The sequence below is a fragment of the Schistocerca americana genome, chromosome 9 (assembly GCF_021461395.2).
Source record: "Schistocerca americana isolate TAMUIC-IGC-003095 chromosome 9, iqSchAmer2.1, whole genome shotgun sequence".
Taxonomy (NCBI): domain Eukaryota; kingdom Metazoa; phylum Arthropoda; class Insecta; order Orthoptera; family Acrididae; genus Schistocerca; species Schistocerca americana.
The window spans coordinates 157187205-157204289 of NC_060127.1; the positions used below are offsets into that span (position 1 = coordinate 157187205).

General features: G+C 43.5%; 1 protein-coding gene across 2 annotated transcripts in view; it reads right to left on the reverse strand.

The window, feature by feature from the left end:
* The window catches only part of LOC124550864, a 248114-nt gene extending 232663 nt beyond the window's left edge, over positions 1–15451 (reverse strand). For both annotated transcript variants that reach the window (XM_047125606.1, XM_047125607.1), the window contains exon 1: positions 15323–15451. The gene's annotated coding sequence lies outside the window, so the exon portion shown is untranslated. The remainder of the gene's footprint in view (positions 1–15322) is intronic.
* Between the last annotated feature and the right edge of the window lie 1634 nt (positions 15452–17085).

Here is a 17085-nt window from a genome sequence, read left to right on the forward strand (position 1 = left end):
GCGAGGCCTCCTCCCGAGGCGGTTACGAGCTGGACCGCTACCGACGGGAGGCGGGTAAACGCTAGTGTGCTCCAAGGGAGTCCACAACATTTCTCCCCTCCACTCTCTTTTCACCACTTTCACCATCTCACAAATCTTCGCACTGCGCATGCGCCAATACTCGATGGGTTCCCTCATCGCTGAAAGCTATGTGGAAAAGACTATAAGATTCCGTTCATAGCCTCTGATTGGCCCATCGATGCCGATCGACCGCCGTGTCATCCTCTGCCAAAGGCTGTATGCGGTATGGAGGGGAGTGAGTCAGCACACCGCTCTACATCTACATCTACATCTATATCCGTGCTCTGCCAACCACCGTGAAGTGCACGCCAGAGCGTACGTCCCATTGTACCAGTTATTAGCGTTTCTTCCTGTTCCGTTCAAGTACGGAGTGCGGGAAGAATGACTCTTTTAATGCCTCTCTGCGTGCTGTATTTATTCTAATCTTGTCGCCACCATTTCTATATGAGCGACACATAGGGGGCTATCGTATATTCCAAGAATCATCATTTAAAGCCGGTTCTTGGAACTTTATTTGTAGACTTTCTTGGGATACTTTACGGCTGCCTTCAAGAGTCTCCCAGTTCAGTTTCTTCATCATCACTGTAACATTCTCGCACGGTTAAAACAAACATGTGACCTTGTGGATGACGTGGGAAGTTCACTGAGGCTTTTTGCAGATGATGCTGTGGTGTATCGAGCGGTTGTAACAATGGAAAATTGTACTGAAATGCAGGAGGATCTGCAGCGAATTGACGCATGGTGCAGGGAATGGCAATTGAATCTCAATGTAGACAAGTGTAATGTGCTGCGAATACATAGAAAGAAAGATCCCTTATCATTTAGCTACAAAATAGCAGGTCAGCAACTGGAAGCAGTTAATTCCATAAATTATCTGGGAGTACGCATTAGGAGTGATTTAAAATGGAATGATCATATAAAGTTGATCGTCGATAAAGCAGATGCCAGACTGAGATTCATTGGAAGAATCCTAAGGAAATGCAATCCGAAAACAAAGGAAGTAGGTTACAGTACGCTTGTTCGCCCACTGCTTGAATACTGCTCAGCAGTGTGGGATCCGTAACAGATAGGGTTCACAGAAGAGATAGAGAAGATCCAACGGAGAGCAGCGCGCTTCGTTACAGGATCATTTAGTAATCGCGAAAGCGTTACGGAGATGATAGATAAACTCCAGTGGAAGACTCTGCAGCAGAGACGCTCAGTAGCTCGGTACGGGCTTTTGTCAAAGTTTCGAGAACATACCTTCACCGAAGCGTCAAGCAGTATATTGCTCCCTCCTACATATATCTCGCGAAGAGACCATGAGGATAAAATCAGAGAGATTAGAGCCCACACAGAGGCATACCGACAATCCTTCTTTCCACGAACAATACGAGACTGGAATAGAAGGGAGAACCGATAGAGGTACTCAGGGTACCCTCCGCCACACACCGTCAGGTGGCTTGCGGAGTATGGATGTAGATGTAGATGTAGATGACCATTGGTGCTGCCGTTCTCCGTATATGTTCAATGTCCCTTGTTAGTCCTATCTAGTATGGCTCCCACACACTTGAGCAATATTCTGGAACCGTCCGCACGGGTGATTGGCAAGCAACCACCTTTGTAGACTGATTGCACTTTGGGATAGTCTACCAATAAACCGAAGTCTATCATCTGCTTCACGTAGAACTCAGCCTAAGGTATCATTCCATTTCATACCCCTACAAGGTGTTGCTCCCATGGAATGTACGAGTTGACCGAGTCCAAGTGTGACTCATTGATATTATAGTCATACGACACTACGTTTTTCATTTCTGTACATTTAGAGCAAGTTGCCAATCTCTGCACCATGTTGAAATATCATCAAGATCTGATTGAATATTTTCGCAGTTTCCTTCAGAAAGCACTTCATTATAGATTACTCCATAATCTGCAAAAAGCGTGATCTTACTATTAATGTTGTATGCGAGGTCATTAATATACAATATGAATAGTAAGGGTCCCAACACACTTGCCTGGGACACACCTGAAGTTACTTCTACATCTGACGATGACTCTCCATCCCACATAAGATGCTGCGTCCTCCCTACCGAAAAATCCTCAGTCCAGTCAGAAATTTCACTTGGTATCCCATGTGACCGTACTCATGAAAATAAGCGTAGGTGCGGTATCGAGTCAAATGCTTTTCGGAAATTAAGAAATGCTGCATGTACCTGATTGGCCTGATCCAAAGCTTTCAGTATGTCATGTGAGAGTTGGGTTTCACATGAACTATGTTTTCGGAGTCCGTGCTGGTTGGCATGGACGAGGTCATTCTGTACAAGCTACCTCTCTATGTCTGAGCTCAGAATACGTTCGAAGTGTGGTGTCACCGCCAGACACCACACTTGTTAGGTGGTAGCCTTTAAATCGGCCGCGGTCCGTTAGTATACGGCGGACCCGCGTGTCGCCACTGTCAATGATTGCAGACCGAGCGCCACCACACGGCAGGTCTAGAGAGACTTCCTAGCACTCGCCCCAATTGTACAGCCGACTTTACTAGGAAAGGTTCACTGACAAATACGCTCTCATTTGCAGAGACGAAAGTTAGCATAGCCTTCAGCTACGTCATTTGCTACGACCTAGCAAGGCGCCATTATCAATAGATATTTAACTTGTGATGCCTGTACCGTCAGACCAATGTTCACCAATTGTGGATTAAAGTTAAGTATTACATCAACTACGTACTTTATTTGCTACTATTAATTCCCTTAACTGTTCCAGACCTCACGCCAATCTGCGTGAGCTTAAAAGCGTGCATTTCGGCCTCCTCTAGCAACACGGTGTTGGCTCTTCTGCCAACACTTCACTAAGATTCTACAACAAATCGATGTCAAGTATATTGAACGGTCTTTTTGTGGCTCACGTGTACTATCCTTCTTGTACAGGGGTGTGACCTGTGATTTCTTCCAAGAAATGGGCACACCTGTTTGTTCGAGGGATATACGGTACATTATAGTTAAAAGAGGGGCTAGCTCAGCCGCAAGTTCAACATAGAACCTAATAGAATATCGCGGCCGTTGTTTTCTTGACCTTGGAGCCGCTACTGGTCGTTCGGGTAGCTCCTCAAAAGACCTTACAACGTTGAGTGCACCCCATACCAGTCCTCTCACCATGGAAAATTCCCTGACAGTACCGGGAATCGAACCCGGGTCCTTCACACCGCAGTCAGCTGCACTGAACTCTCAGCTACGCAGGCTGAAATGGGCACTGCTGGCCATTAAAGCTGCAACGCCATCGACGGCAACACTTTGCAAAATAATTTTGTTCATCGAGCGAATGCGGCACAGTAGGAATAACAAAGAAGTAAATCTATAGGTGACTGGATGATAGATGTGGTCCAATATTTAGTACATAGGGCTTCCCGCACTGGTAGGAATACTGGCACTAACCCGACTGGTCATCGAGTCGAAATGAGCTTTGATGACAGATACGGGTACATAATGCCGTCTTGGTTCATCTGCACACCAGAGTTCATAAACTGTAGTGGCTGGAGAGATGTGGCATACCACGCTCTCGGCAGTCCATGCTCAGAATTTTTCAGAGGTTGGGAGATGTGGAGAACTTGCTGCCCAGGGCAACAGTCGAACACCTTCAGCGTTGCGGTAGATCCAGGGCAGCATGGTCAACACGCTGTCTGACGTTATCTCGTCACAGAACGTCATGGAAACCTCCAACTTGGGATACAGTCCCGCCTTTAACACGTCATAAATGAAACGACTGCTGTCCGAGTTATCAGATATGCGAACCAGGGGTGACTGCGTTGTGTATACAATGGCACCCCTAGGATCAGACTAAATGATGACCCGTATGATCATGAGCAATGCCGTCTCGCAATATTCGTTCGTTCTCCGTGTCTCCACAGACGGATACATCCATCGTGGTGTTGTATCTAGAACTGGAAGAAGTCGACGTGGTGCCATTACTGCGTCCAATGTTGCTGTTGGACGCATCACTGTCGGCGCATCACACTTTAGTGTCGTTTCAAGGAAAGCCGCAACAATTATCACCATACTGACTGGCCGTGGTGGTACAGATGTCGTCACACTAACCATGCAGGTACTTATCATGCCACAAACAAGCCCATTTCATGACTGAAGGTACGATACGTGACTGTACGATCCTGCGCCTCAAAGTATCTGACCTCTTGGGGACTAGTCGCGTGCGAGCTTGGAAATTCTACAGTGTGTTGATTTTGGCCCCCTCACCCTCCCTTAACTCATCGATTCCATATCTGCAAGATAGTCGCAAGATTTCGACCAAACCAAGCACCAACGTCGTTTTGTTACTTGGGCACAGTAATTTCTTTGAAGTGAGAGTTGTTCGAACAGTCATTGGCGTTGTTCTCCTTAAACGAACAATCCAAGAAGGAAATGGTCCAACAATAAGATAACACAATACCTTTAGTATTTTACTAATATATTGTGTTCCTTGTGTCCTCTCAGTATTTTACAGAGATCTCTATCGAGTGATTCATCTCGATTTATAGAACTATAACAATGCATGTCTATATTCGGGCAGAGTTATGCTGCAAAATCTCTCACCTACACAGAAAGAAATAGCTATAAATAAAAAAGTTATAACCATTTAAAACCCTTTTTTATTCTAGACTTAATGACAGAACACAGTCATTACTGCTTTCGCCCATAAATTGGCACTCTCCCGAATATACGAGTACTATAAACAATGATTTAAATAAAAAGTCAGTTTTTTATATACCACGTTTTTAAATGACAGTAAAAAGGGTAAAATAATTGCTCGTACTCCTATACAGATTCCTAACACCATACAAACAATACTGAAAATTTTTATCATGAATTTTTAATAGCTGTAAAAATACTTCTAATATATAAAACGAAAAACATGGGGCTTCTGCAAGAGATAACTGATGCACGAATAGGTCACCTCGTTACTATCATCTGTTGGATGGGTCCAACATTTTTCGTTTTACATCTTACAGGCATTTTCATAGCTATTAAAAATTTGGTCACAAATTTTCACGACAATCTGTATTCGTCTAGGAATCTGTATGAGGCTAGGAGAAATTATTTAATACTTCTTAATCCGATCTGTATACGCGGTACATTATAAACTTATTTTTATTTAGGTAATTACTTTCAGGTTATTAATCTAGTGTTTGTCAAATTTTTAATTTATTTCAAACATTTTCATGAGATTAAAACAGGGACGAGTGTTAAATTTGAGGCTTATTTCAGTTTCGGTTCACCTGAGTCAAGCAATATAATGCTTCCCCCTACGTACACTATGTGGTCAAAAGTATCCGGACACATGGCTGAAAATGACTTACAAGTTCGCGGCGCCCTCCATCGGTAATGTTGGAATTCAATATGTTGTCCGCCCATCCTTACCCTTGATGACAGCTTCCACTCTCGCAGGCAAACGTTCAATCAGGTGCTGGAAGGTTTCTCGGGGAATGGCAGCCCATTCTTCACGGAGTGCTGCACTGAAGAGAGGTATCGATGTCGGTCGGTGAGGCCATGCACGGAGTCGACGTTCCAAAACATTGTCTATAGGATTCAGGTCAGGACTGTGCACGCCAGTTCATTACAGGGATGTTATTCTAGTGTAATCACTGCGCCACAGGCCGTGCATTATGAACAGGTACTCGATCGTGTTCAAAGATGAAAGCGCCATCCCCGAATTGCTCTTCAACTGTGGCAAGCAAGAAGGTGCTGTGATAGTGCCACACAAAACAACAAGGGGTACAAGCCCCCTCCATGAAAAACACGACCATACCATAACACCACCGCCTCCGAATTTTACTGTTGGCACTACCCACATGGCAGATGACGTTACCAGGCATGCGCCATACCCACACCCTGCCATCGGATCGCCACTTTGTGTACCGTGTTTCGTCACTCGACACTACGTTTTTCCCTTGTGCAATCGTCCAATGTTTACGCTCCTTACACCAAGTGCAGCGTCGTTTGGCATTTACCGGCGTGATGTGTGCCTTATGAGCAGCCGCTCGACCATGAAATCCCCAAGTTTTCTCACTGCCCGCCTAACTGTCATAGTACTTGACGTGGCTCCTGATACAGTTTGGAATTGCTGAGTGACGGTCTGGATAGATGTCTGCCTATTACACATTACGACCCTCTTCAGTTGTCGGCGGTCTCTGTCAGTCAACAGCCGAGGTCGGCCTGTACGCTTTTGTGCTGTATGTGTCCCTTCACGTTTCCGCTTCACTATCACATCGGAAACAGTGGACCTAGGGATGTTCAGGAGCGTGGAAATCTCGCATACAGACGAATTACACAAGTGAGACCTAATCACCTGGCCACTTTCGAAGTCCGTGAGTTCCGCGGAGCGCTCCGTTCTGTTCTGTTACGATGTCTAATGATACTGAGGTCGCTGATATGGAGTACCTGGCAGTAGGTGGCAGCACAATGCACCTCATATGAAAAACGTATGTTTTTGGCGATGTCCGGATACTTTTGATCACCTAGTGTATATCTCGCAAAAGGACCGTGAAGGTAAAAGTTAGAGATATTCGAGCTCATACGGAGGCTATTGGTCTTCCTACGAATGATTCACGAGTGAAAAAAAAGAGTGAGAGAGAGAGAGAGAGAGAGGGCGGAGGAGATGAAAGTGGTACGCAAAGTATTCTCCGCCACACAGCAGACAAGATAGCGAGTTAATATTGCATTTTTATTCAGTTCTCACGTGTGTTTAAATTTTCAAGCTTCTAGCGCTTCATGAAGTTAGTTTAAAGTCAACTGCAAAATTTTACCGGACCTACAGAGGGACAAAACAAAAAGAGACCTAATGATGAAAAAAAACTGCGTTACATAACTTTTTGACAAAAATCATGATTTATGACGACAGCTGCAGTGTGCCTCTTCATGATTTTTCAAAAATATTTAAAAGCTATAAATTATACATTCCTTATAATAATGTAAATTTTTATCAGTTCCGCTTGTGAGTGGACGGAATTTGATGATAAAACTTTCAGAACATAGTCATACAAAATCTGAGAATAGATAGATGCCAGAGGATACTAAGTTTGAGAATAATTGCAGAAGCAAAACCAATCTTCAGTTTAATAGTGGTAATGTAAAAATTTTTTTTAATTTACGTCTGGATATAACTGATTTTTTCCCTTGCGTTCAGCCGTAAACTCAACATCATTTTTGTAACAAAACTGTATTATAATGACAGGATCATCGCTCTATTTAATATGCTGCGCTGCGTCTCGAGAATTCAGGGCGCGAACATACAAACTCATCCAAATATGTATACTCCGAAGGCCACTTTAGTGAATGGCGAAGGTTTCTTCACACATCATATTACACCCAGTCATATTCCGTTCGTAAGGGAAAGGAGAAAATCCATAGAAATTATTCCTTCGTAAGTGGCCTAATCTCTGTTATAGATTTTCATGGCATGTGAGGGATGTAATTGTATTTATTTATTGCTTCCTTTAGACTCTCTCTTCTTCTTTACATAACAGTACGTGTTTTTAACTTTTTTGAAAGTTGTTACTTGTTCTTATTGATTACAGCATGGTAATCGTAACAGTGATAATAATAGAACACTAATAATAATAGTAATAGTGATTAAGCAGCGTGAAAAATTATTTATTATTAACAGTATTAGTTGAGAGAATATAAGCATAAGTATTGGCTAAAAATGGAGGAAATAAGAGAGGTAGCCGCTCACGATACCTCGAATAACCATTATCCAACAGGGTTGAGGGAGAACATTTTTTATTGCCACTGGAAGGCGCCACAGAAAATTAGTTCCACTGCGTCCTACATTGAAAAGTAACCAACAGAAACGACTGTGCAGCGAATGAGAGAGGGTACAACGTCCTTCTCAGACATATTGCATTAGCAATGGAAGTAAAGCACAAGTAACCAGCTGAATACCTAGGTACTGGCCTCAGTTTCTCTTATCACGTACAGAAGATAAACGCAGTGTGAGATGTGGTGCTATGGATAGACGTTGAAAATTAAATGGACTGTTATGATAAGAAATGATGTCTTCAGAATCGACGAGGAATGAAACATGCGGACAACACTGACAAGGTGAAGGGACAGGATGGTAGCACATGTGTTAAGACACTAAGGAGTGACATACAGTGCCGCGCGGGGCAGCCGCGCCGTCTTGGGCGCCTAGTCGCAGTTCGCGCGGCTCCCCCCTGTCCGAAGTGGGAGACGCTACAAGAGGGGCATGGTGGATTACTGTGCGGTTTACTTTTAAAATTCTGAGAGCATGTTTTCCAAGAAGAGTGTGGCAGGTAAGCCTCGCGAAAAAGTGAGAAAAATTGTCATACGGAGGCTAACCGACCCCCGTTCTTCCCACGCCTCATTTGAGAAAGGAACATCGAAGATTCAGGTTCATAGTGGTACATACCCGTTCGCCAAATACCGTAGTGTAGTCTGCGTAGATACAAAACAGGAGTTGACATGAGCTGTGCTTGGTATAGGGGAGCAATGGAGCAGGATGTAAGGGGCGGAGGGGGAGAGTGGAGGGCGCGAAGGAGGGTAGAACTGTGTGTGTCATATCGCCAGAAGAGGTCGTTGTCGTCGTTATTCTTGAATTACTCAGTCCAAAGACTGGTTTGTTGCAGCTTCTCAGGTTAGTTACTATGCGGCAAGCCCCTCATCTCCGTATAACTGCTGGAACCTACATCCATTTGAATATGCTTACTGTATTCATGAGTAGGTAACCCTCTACGGTGTTTAACCCCTTTCCCCCTCCTCCCCCCCCCCCCCCTCACACACACTTCCCTCTGCTACCAAAGACTCGATTCCTTGATGCCTGAGGAAATTAGGCCTGTCAACCAATACCTTCTTTTATTCACCTTCAGGCAGCAATTTCTTTTCTAATTCATTTCAGTATTTCTTCATTAGTTAGTCAGTCTACCCACCTAACCTTCAGCACTCTTCAGAAAACCGTATTTCAAAAACCTCTGTTCTTATCTTGTCTGATCTGTTTTCGTCCATATTTCACTCCTCTACAATGTAACATTCAATACAAATACCCCACAAACAGCAGCTTCGGTATATTTTTCTTTTGCGCTTTTTTATTTTACTGTTTTGCTGGCGAAACTGCGTTTTCTAGCGCTATTTGATAAATCTGTATTGTTTCATCTATTTTTACTACATCTCTCTGTTTCACTTACAAATCACCAGTTTCGAATAAAACTTGTGTTAAACAGTGATAGTTTTGCTATAAATACTGTATACTTTTAAGTAATGGACAGGAGCATAATTATGTGGAACAAAAGTGTTCCCTATGTTACCCAGCCCTTTGTATCATCACTAAGTTTCTTTCCGCTTCCGGTTTTTAGGGTAATCCCCAGCGTGAAACTGATAACATACGTAAAAAGGCGCTTGAAATGAGTTAACGCCTGACAGGTACGCAACACACTCAACTTACAGGTAATGCAGGTATGACATGACCTGACCAAAGCTGCTAGAAAAACTACCATTGTCTACAGCTACCTAAAATAGTCTACAGTAGCTTACAGTAGTTTTATGACTAGTCCCCCCCCCCCTCCCCACCCTGAATAGCCTGTCATACGTCTCCATAGAGTGATCAAACGTTGTTTCCCAAAAGACTGATATTCCTGTGGTCATCTTAAAGTTACTCTCATATCTTTCTCTTCATGTAAAATTCTCAGGGAAAAACGAGTAAGTGAATCTTGAGGTTCAGCAAACAGCCTAACTTTTCCAGTGTAAGGCTTCAAGGAAAATATAACGTCGATCATTTTTGGTACCTAAGTACCCAGTAACGACCACTTTGAAGGATAACCAAGCCCACTAATTTTTGATTCGAAACTGGAACATCATTTTTCGCTTTTCAAGTTTCAGGGTTCACTTCGCTTTTACTTTTCCCTTCTGCTAGAGGAAGGAGATACTTGAACCGTTCTCCATTCTTTTCAGTTCATCTTTCAGAAACGGTTTCATTAGGTCCCACATAATGCCAAAAGGTGATTACGGTTTCTTTTTACATGTACATAGTTACACAGAGTTTGTCCATAATTACAAGGTGTACTACACAGTGCAGTCAAAGCCACAGAAATTTCAATTAATTAAAGTGATATGAGAAACAAATTTAATTAAAACCAGTAAATTGCTATACGTTTTAAATATTGAGTTAATTTACTAAAATGGTGTTTGATACGGCATTTCCATCATTTTCGTCATTGGCATTTGTTACTACACGAAACATCCACAGGGAATGCTAGCACCAACCTTCAGGTCGCAGAACGCTTGCCCAAGAGGTAACTTGACACACGTCTGGCCTAATTCGAAAGGGATCCACTTGACTCGGAGGTGGCTAAATATATTCTACCCTTCCCTGGCGACTTATAAATGGGCGAACTGTATATTTCTTCAGCCTACTTTTAAACCGAACCACTCTGCCCTTGCTTGAGAAAATTAGTGTCAACGAAGAAAGGCATTGCGAAACGAGATAGTTTTGTTGAGCCTGACAGAGAAAGAAGCACTTACTTCGATTTTCACCTGATATAACGAATTATAGATATTGGCTACGTTCTCCGGTAGTGCGTGTAGTGTTGGACTTCAGTGATGGCACTTCAATGGCGACGGGCTGCCCTGTTGTGAATTTAATTTTCGCATGTAGAAGGTCAGTTTGGATTCAGGAGAAACGTCGGAACACGCGACGCAGTACTAGATTTCCGACTTAGAAATTAGGTTGAAAAAACACAGAAATAAATTGAAAGCATTTGAATGTTTAGAGAAAGCTTTTGCCAGTACCTTCTGGAACACATTATTTGAAATTCGTAAGGTAGCAGGGATTAAAGACATTGACGGAAATGTTATTTTCAGCTTATACAAGATCCGGACTGCGGTTGTAAGAGTCGATGTGAATGAAAGGGAGGTGGTAGCACTCTAGCCTATTCCCCATATAATTTACTTTGTACACTGACAAGCAGTAAAAGGAACCAAGATGAAATTTGGAAGCGAAACTAAAGTTCAGAGAGAAGAAATAAAAGGTCTGCCGACGGCATTGCAAGGGATACTAAAGAACTTGAAACTTCTACTGAGTGGAATGAGTAATACTACCAAACAGGTTTTAAGATGAATATCAACCAATGTAAAAGGAGTGCTATGTAGTGTAGTCGAATTAAAACAGCTGGCGCTAAAGGAATTAGGTCAGGACGCAAGAAAATGAAAGTGATAGATGAAATTTTCTTTTTTTGGTGCAAAGTAATTGACGAGGGCGTAAGTTAAGAGAATATATACAGTAACGTTGTAACAGCAAGGAAACCGTTTTAGAAAAAAAATGTTTTTACTATCTATACATATTACAAAGTCCCCTGCTGCGATTTCTGCCTGTGTGTGAAGGAAGCAGAATTAAAGTCCAGAGAGAAGATATAAAAGGTTTGCCGATGGCGGTGTAAGAGACGCTAAAGGACTTATTGTTCCATATTCAATTAGCCTTTGGAGTGGGGATGAGGGGTGCTACTTGCTGGTCAGCTACAGAGGTGGCAGTGGCGGGAAAAGCAGTAAACAGACGCCGCAACTGCAGAGACAGAAAAGCTTAACCAGAATCTACGTGGGTCCTGTGGTTTAGCGTTAAAGCGCGTGCCTGAAATCGTGGAATCGAATTCCGGTCGGGCCACGGATTTTTCAGTTTGTGTTTCAATCTAGCGTTCTCCTCTCAATGATTTGGAGACTCGATACGCGGCTCATACTGCACGTTAAACTGTAGGTCCCCTTTCCCCAGCAGGATAATTGAGGTAGGTTAGGGACACGCAAGTGGCCGAAGCGGCGTCCAATAGAAAGAGTAGTAGCAGCCAAGTAATCCACATGAAATTATTATTACCAGAACCTGTACATATATACATACGTTTTTCTTCTATATACATTATAAATTAAAATACTCCACTGCGTTTTTCTCTCTATACGTAAAGGCTAATTTCAGAAACTTCCGTTGGGATTTTGATACGGTTTTCACTGAGAGAGAAATTGAATCACGAGAAAGGTTTGCATGTATAATTTACTATCGCTACGCAGACGAGTCGTCCGTTCGTAGAACTTAGTTCTGTACAAGCATAGCCAGGGGGGTTGCTAGTCGAATATTAATTTATGTGGTAAGGACGCATTTCTGAAGTTATTCTGCTGGAGCGTAGCCTTGTTTGGAAGTGAAACGGGGACGATAGACAGAGACGAGAAGAGAATAAAAAAATTTGAAATGCGGTGCTGTAGAAGAGTGCTGAAGATTAGATGGGCAGATTGGTTCAATCCATTCTGGGAGAAAAGAAATTTGTGGCACAAATTGACTGAAAGAATGGTTCGTTACAAGACGTCCCGTGAACCTGCCTCTTCTCCTGGCAATGGTCCTCCATAAATGTCTTCTCTCATGTATCTCCACTTTACACTTCGTCTGTTCGCTTAATTTTTAACTTTCTTCGATAAAAAATTTCAAACGCTTCCCTTTTCTTCTTTTCCGGATTTCCGGCAGCTCACATTTCAGTTCCATACAATACTGTGCTCCAGACGTATACTTGCAGGTATTCTTCCTCATTTTCATATCAGCATCGGATATGAGTGGAGCTCTTGTATTGAAGTAAGCTTTATACGTACTAATCTACTTGTAATATGTGTTTTGCTTCAGCCATCACGTGTAACACCGCTTCGTAGATTGAATAATTATTTCACTTCTTCCATTAATTTTTCGTTGCCAATTTCGGTAGAGTTATCCTACATATAAAAATAATGGGCCAAACTGTAGATGTTTACCACTAAATATCTCATCGGATTTCGGAAGGTTGTTTCCCTTTACTAAGGTAACTGATTAGGATTCAGTCACTTTTAAAGAGAGCTGCTATTAAGAACGCCAAATGGAAATTTTAATGTCGTGACGCATTTTCGTACGACTGTCAATCCTGAACACGATAGCATTGACAGCAAATATTCCGTAAGCGCCGCCGTGCTCATCTGGTATATTGCTGATGTATACTGAATACATTAATGGTCGTAATACTATTTCTTCAGGAGTATCCGACGATACTTTCAATACTGAACGTTCCATGTCCTGTGTCCACAAAAATGTCCTGGGCTGTAGACGGCATCATAAGCAAAATATTCACCCAATTACACGACTGATAAAATGCTCATTCATCATTTTAACTAATGATCTTGATACTATTCATTGGGGAACATCCGGCCTTACTTACGATTCTCAGCGTTTATTGTCGTCTGTTCATAAAACTTTCCTAGACTGTGGACCGTATTATAATGTGATGTACTGAGATTGTTACATACTCTGAAGAAACTATTACTCATTTTATTGCGGTACGGTCTACAATTTTATGGACACCTTTTGCCGTGAAAGCTTACGGACGTCCATCAGTTGCACAGTGTAACGTGGAGAGGTGAGTGAAGAATTTGGAAGAGCCTTACCAGAGACAGCTGACCTGGCACTAGGGAAGAACAGTAAGAGGGGAGACAGACTAGACTGTGTAGAACATATTATATTGTATGTATGGTACAGTAAGAGGGCTGTTTTTCTTTTAAGCTCTAGTCGGTCCCAATTTTAAAACTGCGGTTAAAATGTTACGAAGCTCTGAGCAGATGTATAGTGCAGTGTCTCTAGCATGCTCGCCGATCGTGTCACGTCGCACCTTCCAATTCGGAGGAGAAGGTGAGCGCACAAGGATGCCTAGAAAAATCCCGGCAAACGTGAAGAGCGTGTTGAGAGATTGCATCTGGGTTCTTGCAGCCGACGTAACTGTCATGCGTTTGCTTCTTCGTGACAATGTTCGGCCGCCCATTCCAAGTGCAATACCGACGCTCTTGCAGCGTTTCCGATAGGCAGTGCTGATCACCCACCTTACAGCCCAGCCTTGGCTCCCTCTGACTGCCATCTCTTCACTCACACGAACCGCTGGCTACTAGGGCAGCAATTTGGCACTGCCAGCGAGCTGATCAGCGTATGAAATTGGCAGATATCAGAGGCAACGTTCGTCTATGACGAGGATATTGGTAAGCTGGTGAAATGAAGTGTCGTGTGGCTATGGCCTCCCGCGGGGTGGACCAGTCGCTTGGTGCTGGTCTTTTGACGCCACTTCGGCGACTTGCGCGTCGTTGGGGATGAGATGGTGATGGCAACACGTACCTAAGTCAGAATGGTAACGTTTTAGAGTAGTAACTGCAAGGCGTTGTTGAATATTGCAAATAAAACATTTCTTATTCTCGTGACCTATCGGACGTTGAAAAAAAAGGACGAAAGAAAAAAAGAAAAAGCTCTCGTAGATACATACAAAGACAGTAGCAGATAGGAGTAGAGGAAGCACATCGTCAAATCAGTCGACACACAAATACTCTGGCCGACAACATAACGTACACAAGACCGGGCAGTTCTTAATTGGAGTCTAAGGGCGAACGCTGAGAGGTCATTTAAGGGTATTGTCAGCAGTAAGCACCCTGATTGAATCATAATCTCATATTTTTTATAAACAAGATATATATTCAGTATTACACTCATTTTCGTTGTGTGTCTATTACGAATCCAACACAAAGGCAATTGGAGTGACAAAAGAGAACGAAAATTAGCGAGGCCAACGGGCAATCGTATCGAAACGCTCGAGGAACAAAAGATCAAGCCAAAATGTGTCGACACAGTTCGCATTCACTAGTATTTTTTGCAATGAATGGAAAGGTATCTTCGTGTCACTACAGCACTTTTGTCTTGACAACTTGAGTAGCCACAGAGGAAATATAATTATTTGCACTTCAGCACATCCAGGACTAAAAGCAGCCTCTCAGATACCCGGGAACGCTAAAGATTCCACATCTGGGGCACAAGCGGGCGAGATACCCCGGGTTGAATCTGCCTCGCTGATTAATGACGAGGACTGTTGAGTTGGTCAGCCTCGATTTAGTTTTTGAGCGGTTTCCCACTTCTTACTAGGTAAATACCGGGCTAGTACCTATACACACACACACTACACAAACACTTAGAAGGCGTTATCACACTTTAACGTCATATCTACACTAGATTCAGATAGACTGGGTACGCAGATTCGTTCCCTCTAGGGAGTAGTGGCGTCGGGAATGGAATCCGGCTATCAACACTGCCAAAATCACTATATAACAATTATGATCCCCTATATAAACGGGAAAAGGCAAAAGGAAAAGATAGGTGTAGTATGAAACGTCCACCTGTAACGTGGCCAGAACTGACAGCTACGCCTGCGATGCAGGCTACCCTGTGAAACGGCGACGTGAGGTGGGTTGCCTACCTGTTGTGGAGCGGTGTCGCGAGGTGGTGTGCTGTGCTGGCGGTGTGCTGCCGAGCGACTACCGGCGGGGCCCTCTCGGCGGCCGCTGTGTCCGGCAGGGTCCCCGGGGTGGGGGTGGGAGGGGGAGGCGGCGTCGCGACGGTGGGGGCCGGCGGACGGCGTCCTTGATGCAACCGGCGCCGCCGGAGCTCCGCTTATTACGCCGCCCGTCGACCATGACCCGCGTCACAGCGCTCGCTTGTCGTCGCTCCACATGTGCGACGCCATGCTTGTATCTGCTCGACCAAACGCGGGATTTCACTCATGTTCGCAGGCTTTTGTTATTGATATTGCAGTGCCATTCTTCGAGCAATATAGGGCACTGTGTTCATACCAATATCTTTACCTAGAGCCATCCCTGTTTGACTGTGGTATGGAAACTACGACTATTTATGTGGTACGGAAACTACGACTGTTTATGTCGCAAAGTGTAGAATAAAAGAATCATTTGTTTCAGTCACTTTTACTTCCTCCCACAACGCGTTTCGAGAGTTCACACCCTCATCCTCAACTGGTTAGCGGATTGCGTTACATATTTGTTTCCAGGATGTAGACGGTTATCTGTTTTGACTTTTACTTCGCTATAAACTAGATATAATTTACATTTGTTAACGTCATACGGCACAAAAATTTTAAATTTTACGTGATAGTAACGATACTTGCAGTGTATTCCAACAGAAAGAATCCAGAGGGTGGTTATAAAAATATATTTTCCTCGTTAGATGTCACACAAACACGAAATGGGAACATGAAAGCCCAGAGATTGTGCAGATAAAGAAATACTGCGCTTTCCAAGTCAAAGGGCACTACCAAGTTACAATTCTAACCACAAATACAGAATGACTTCTTGTGTAATAGAACCCAGTACGTTGTCCTCGATGGTGAGTGTTAATCGGAGGTGAGGGTATCATCTGGAGTGCCCCAGGAAAGTGTGGTAGGTCCGCTGTTGTTTTCTATCTACATAAATGATCTTTTGGATAGGGTGGATAGCAATGTGCGGCTGTTTGCTGATGATGCTGTGGTGTACGGGAAGGTGTCATCGTTGAGTGACTGTAGGAGGATACAAGTTGACTTGGACAGTATTTGTGGTTGGTGTAAAGAATGGTAGCCAACTCTAAATATAGATAAATGTAAATTAATGCAGATGAATAGGAAAAAGAATCCCGTAATGTTTGAATACTCCATTAGTAGTGTAGCGCTTGACACAGTCACGTCGATTAGATATTTGGGCGTAACATTGCAGAGGGATATGAGGTGGGACAAGCATGTAATTGCAGTTGTGGGGAAGGCGGATAGTCGTCTTCGGTTCATTGGTAGAATTTTGGGAAGATGTGGTTCATCTGTAAAGGAGACCGCTTATAGAACGCTGGTGCGACCTATTCTTGAGTACCGCTCGAGCGTTTGGAATCCCTATCAGGTCGGATTGAGGGAGGACATAGAAGCAATTCAGAGGCGGGCTGCTAGATTTGTTACTGGTAGGTTTGATCATCGCGCGAGTGTTACGCAAATGCTTCAGGAACTCGGGTGGGAGTCTCTAGAGGAAAGGAGGCGTTCTTTTCATGAATCGCTGCTGAGGAAATTTAGAGTACCAGCATTTGAGGCTGACTGCAGTAAAATTTTACTGCCGCCAACTTAGATTTCGCGGAAAGACAACAAAGATAAGAGAGATTAGGGCTCGTACAGAGGCATATAGGCAGTCATTTTTCCCTCGTTCTGTTTGGGAG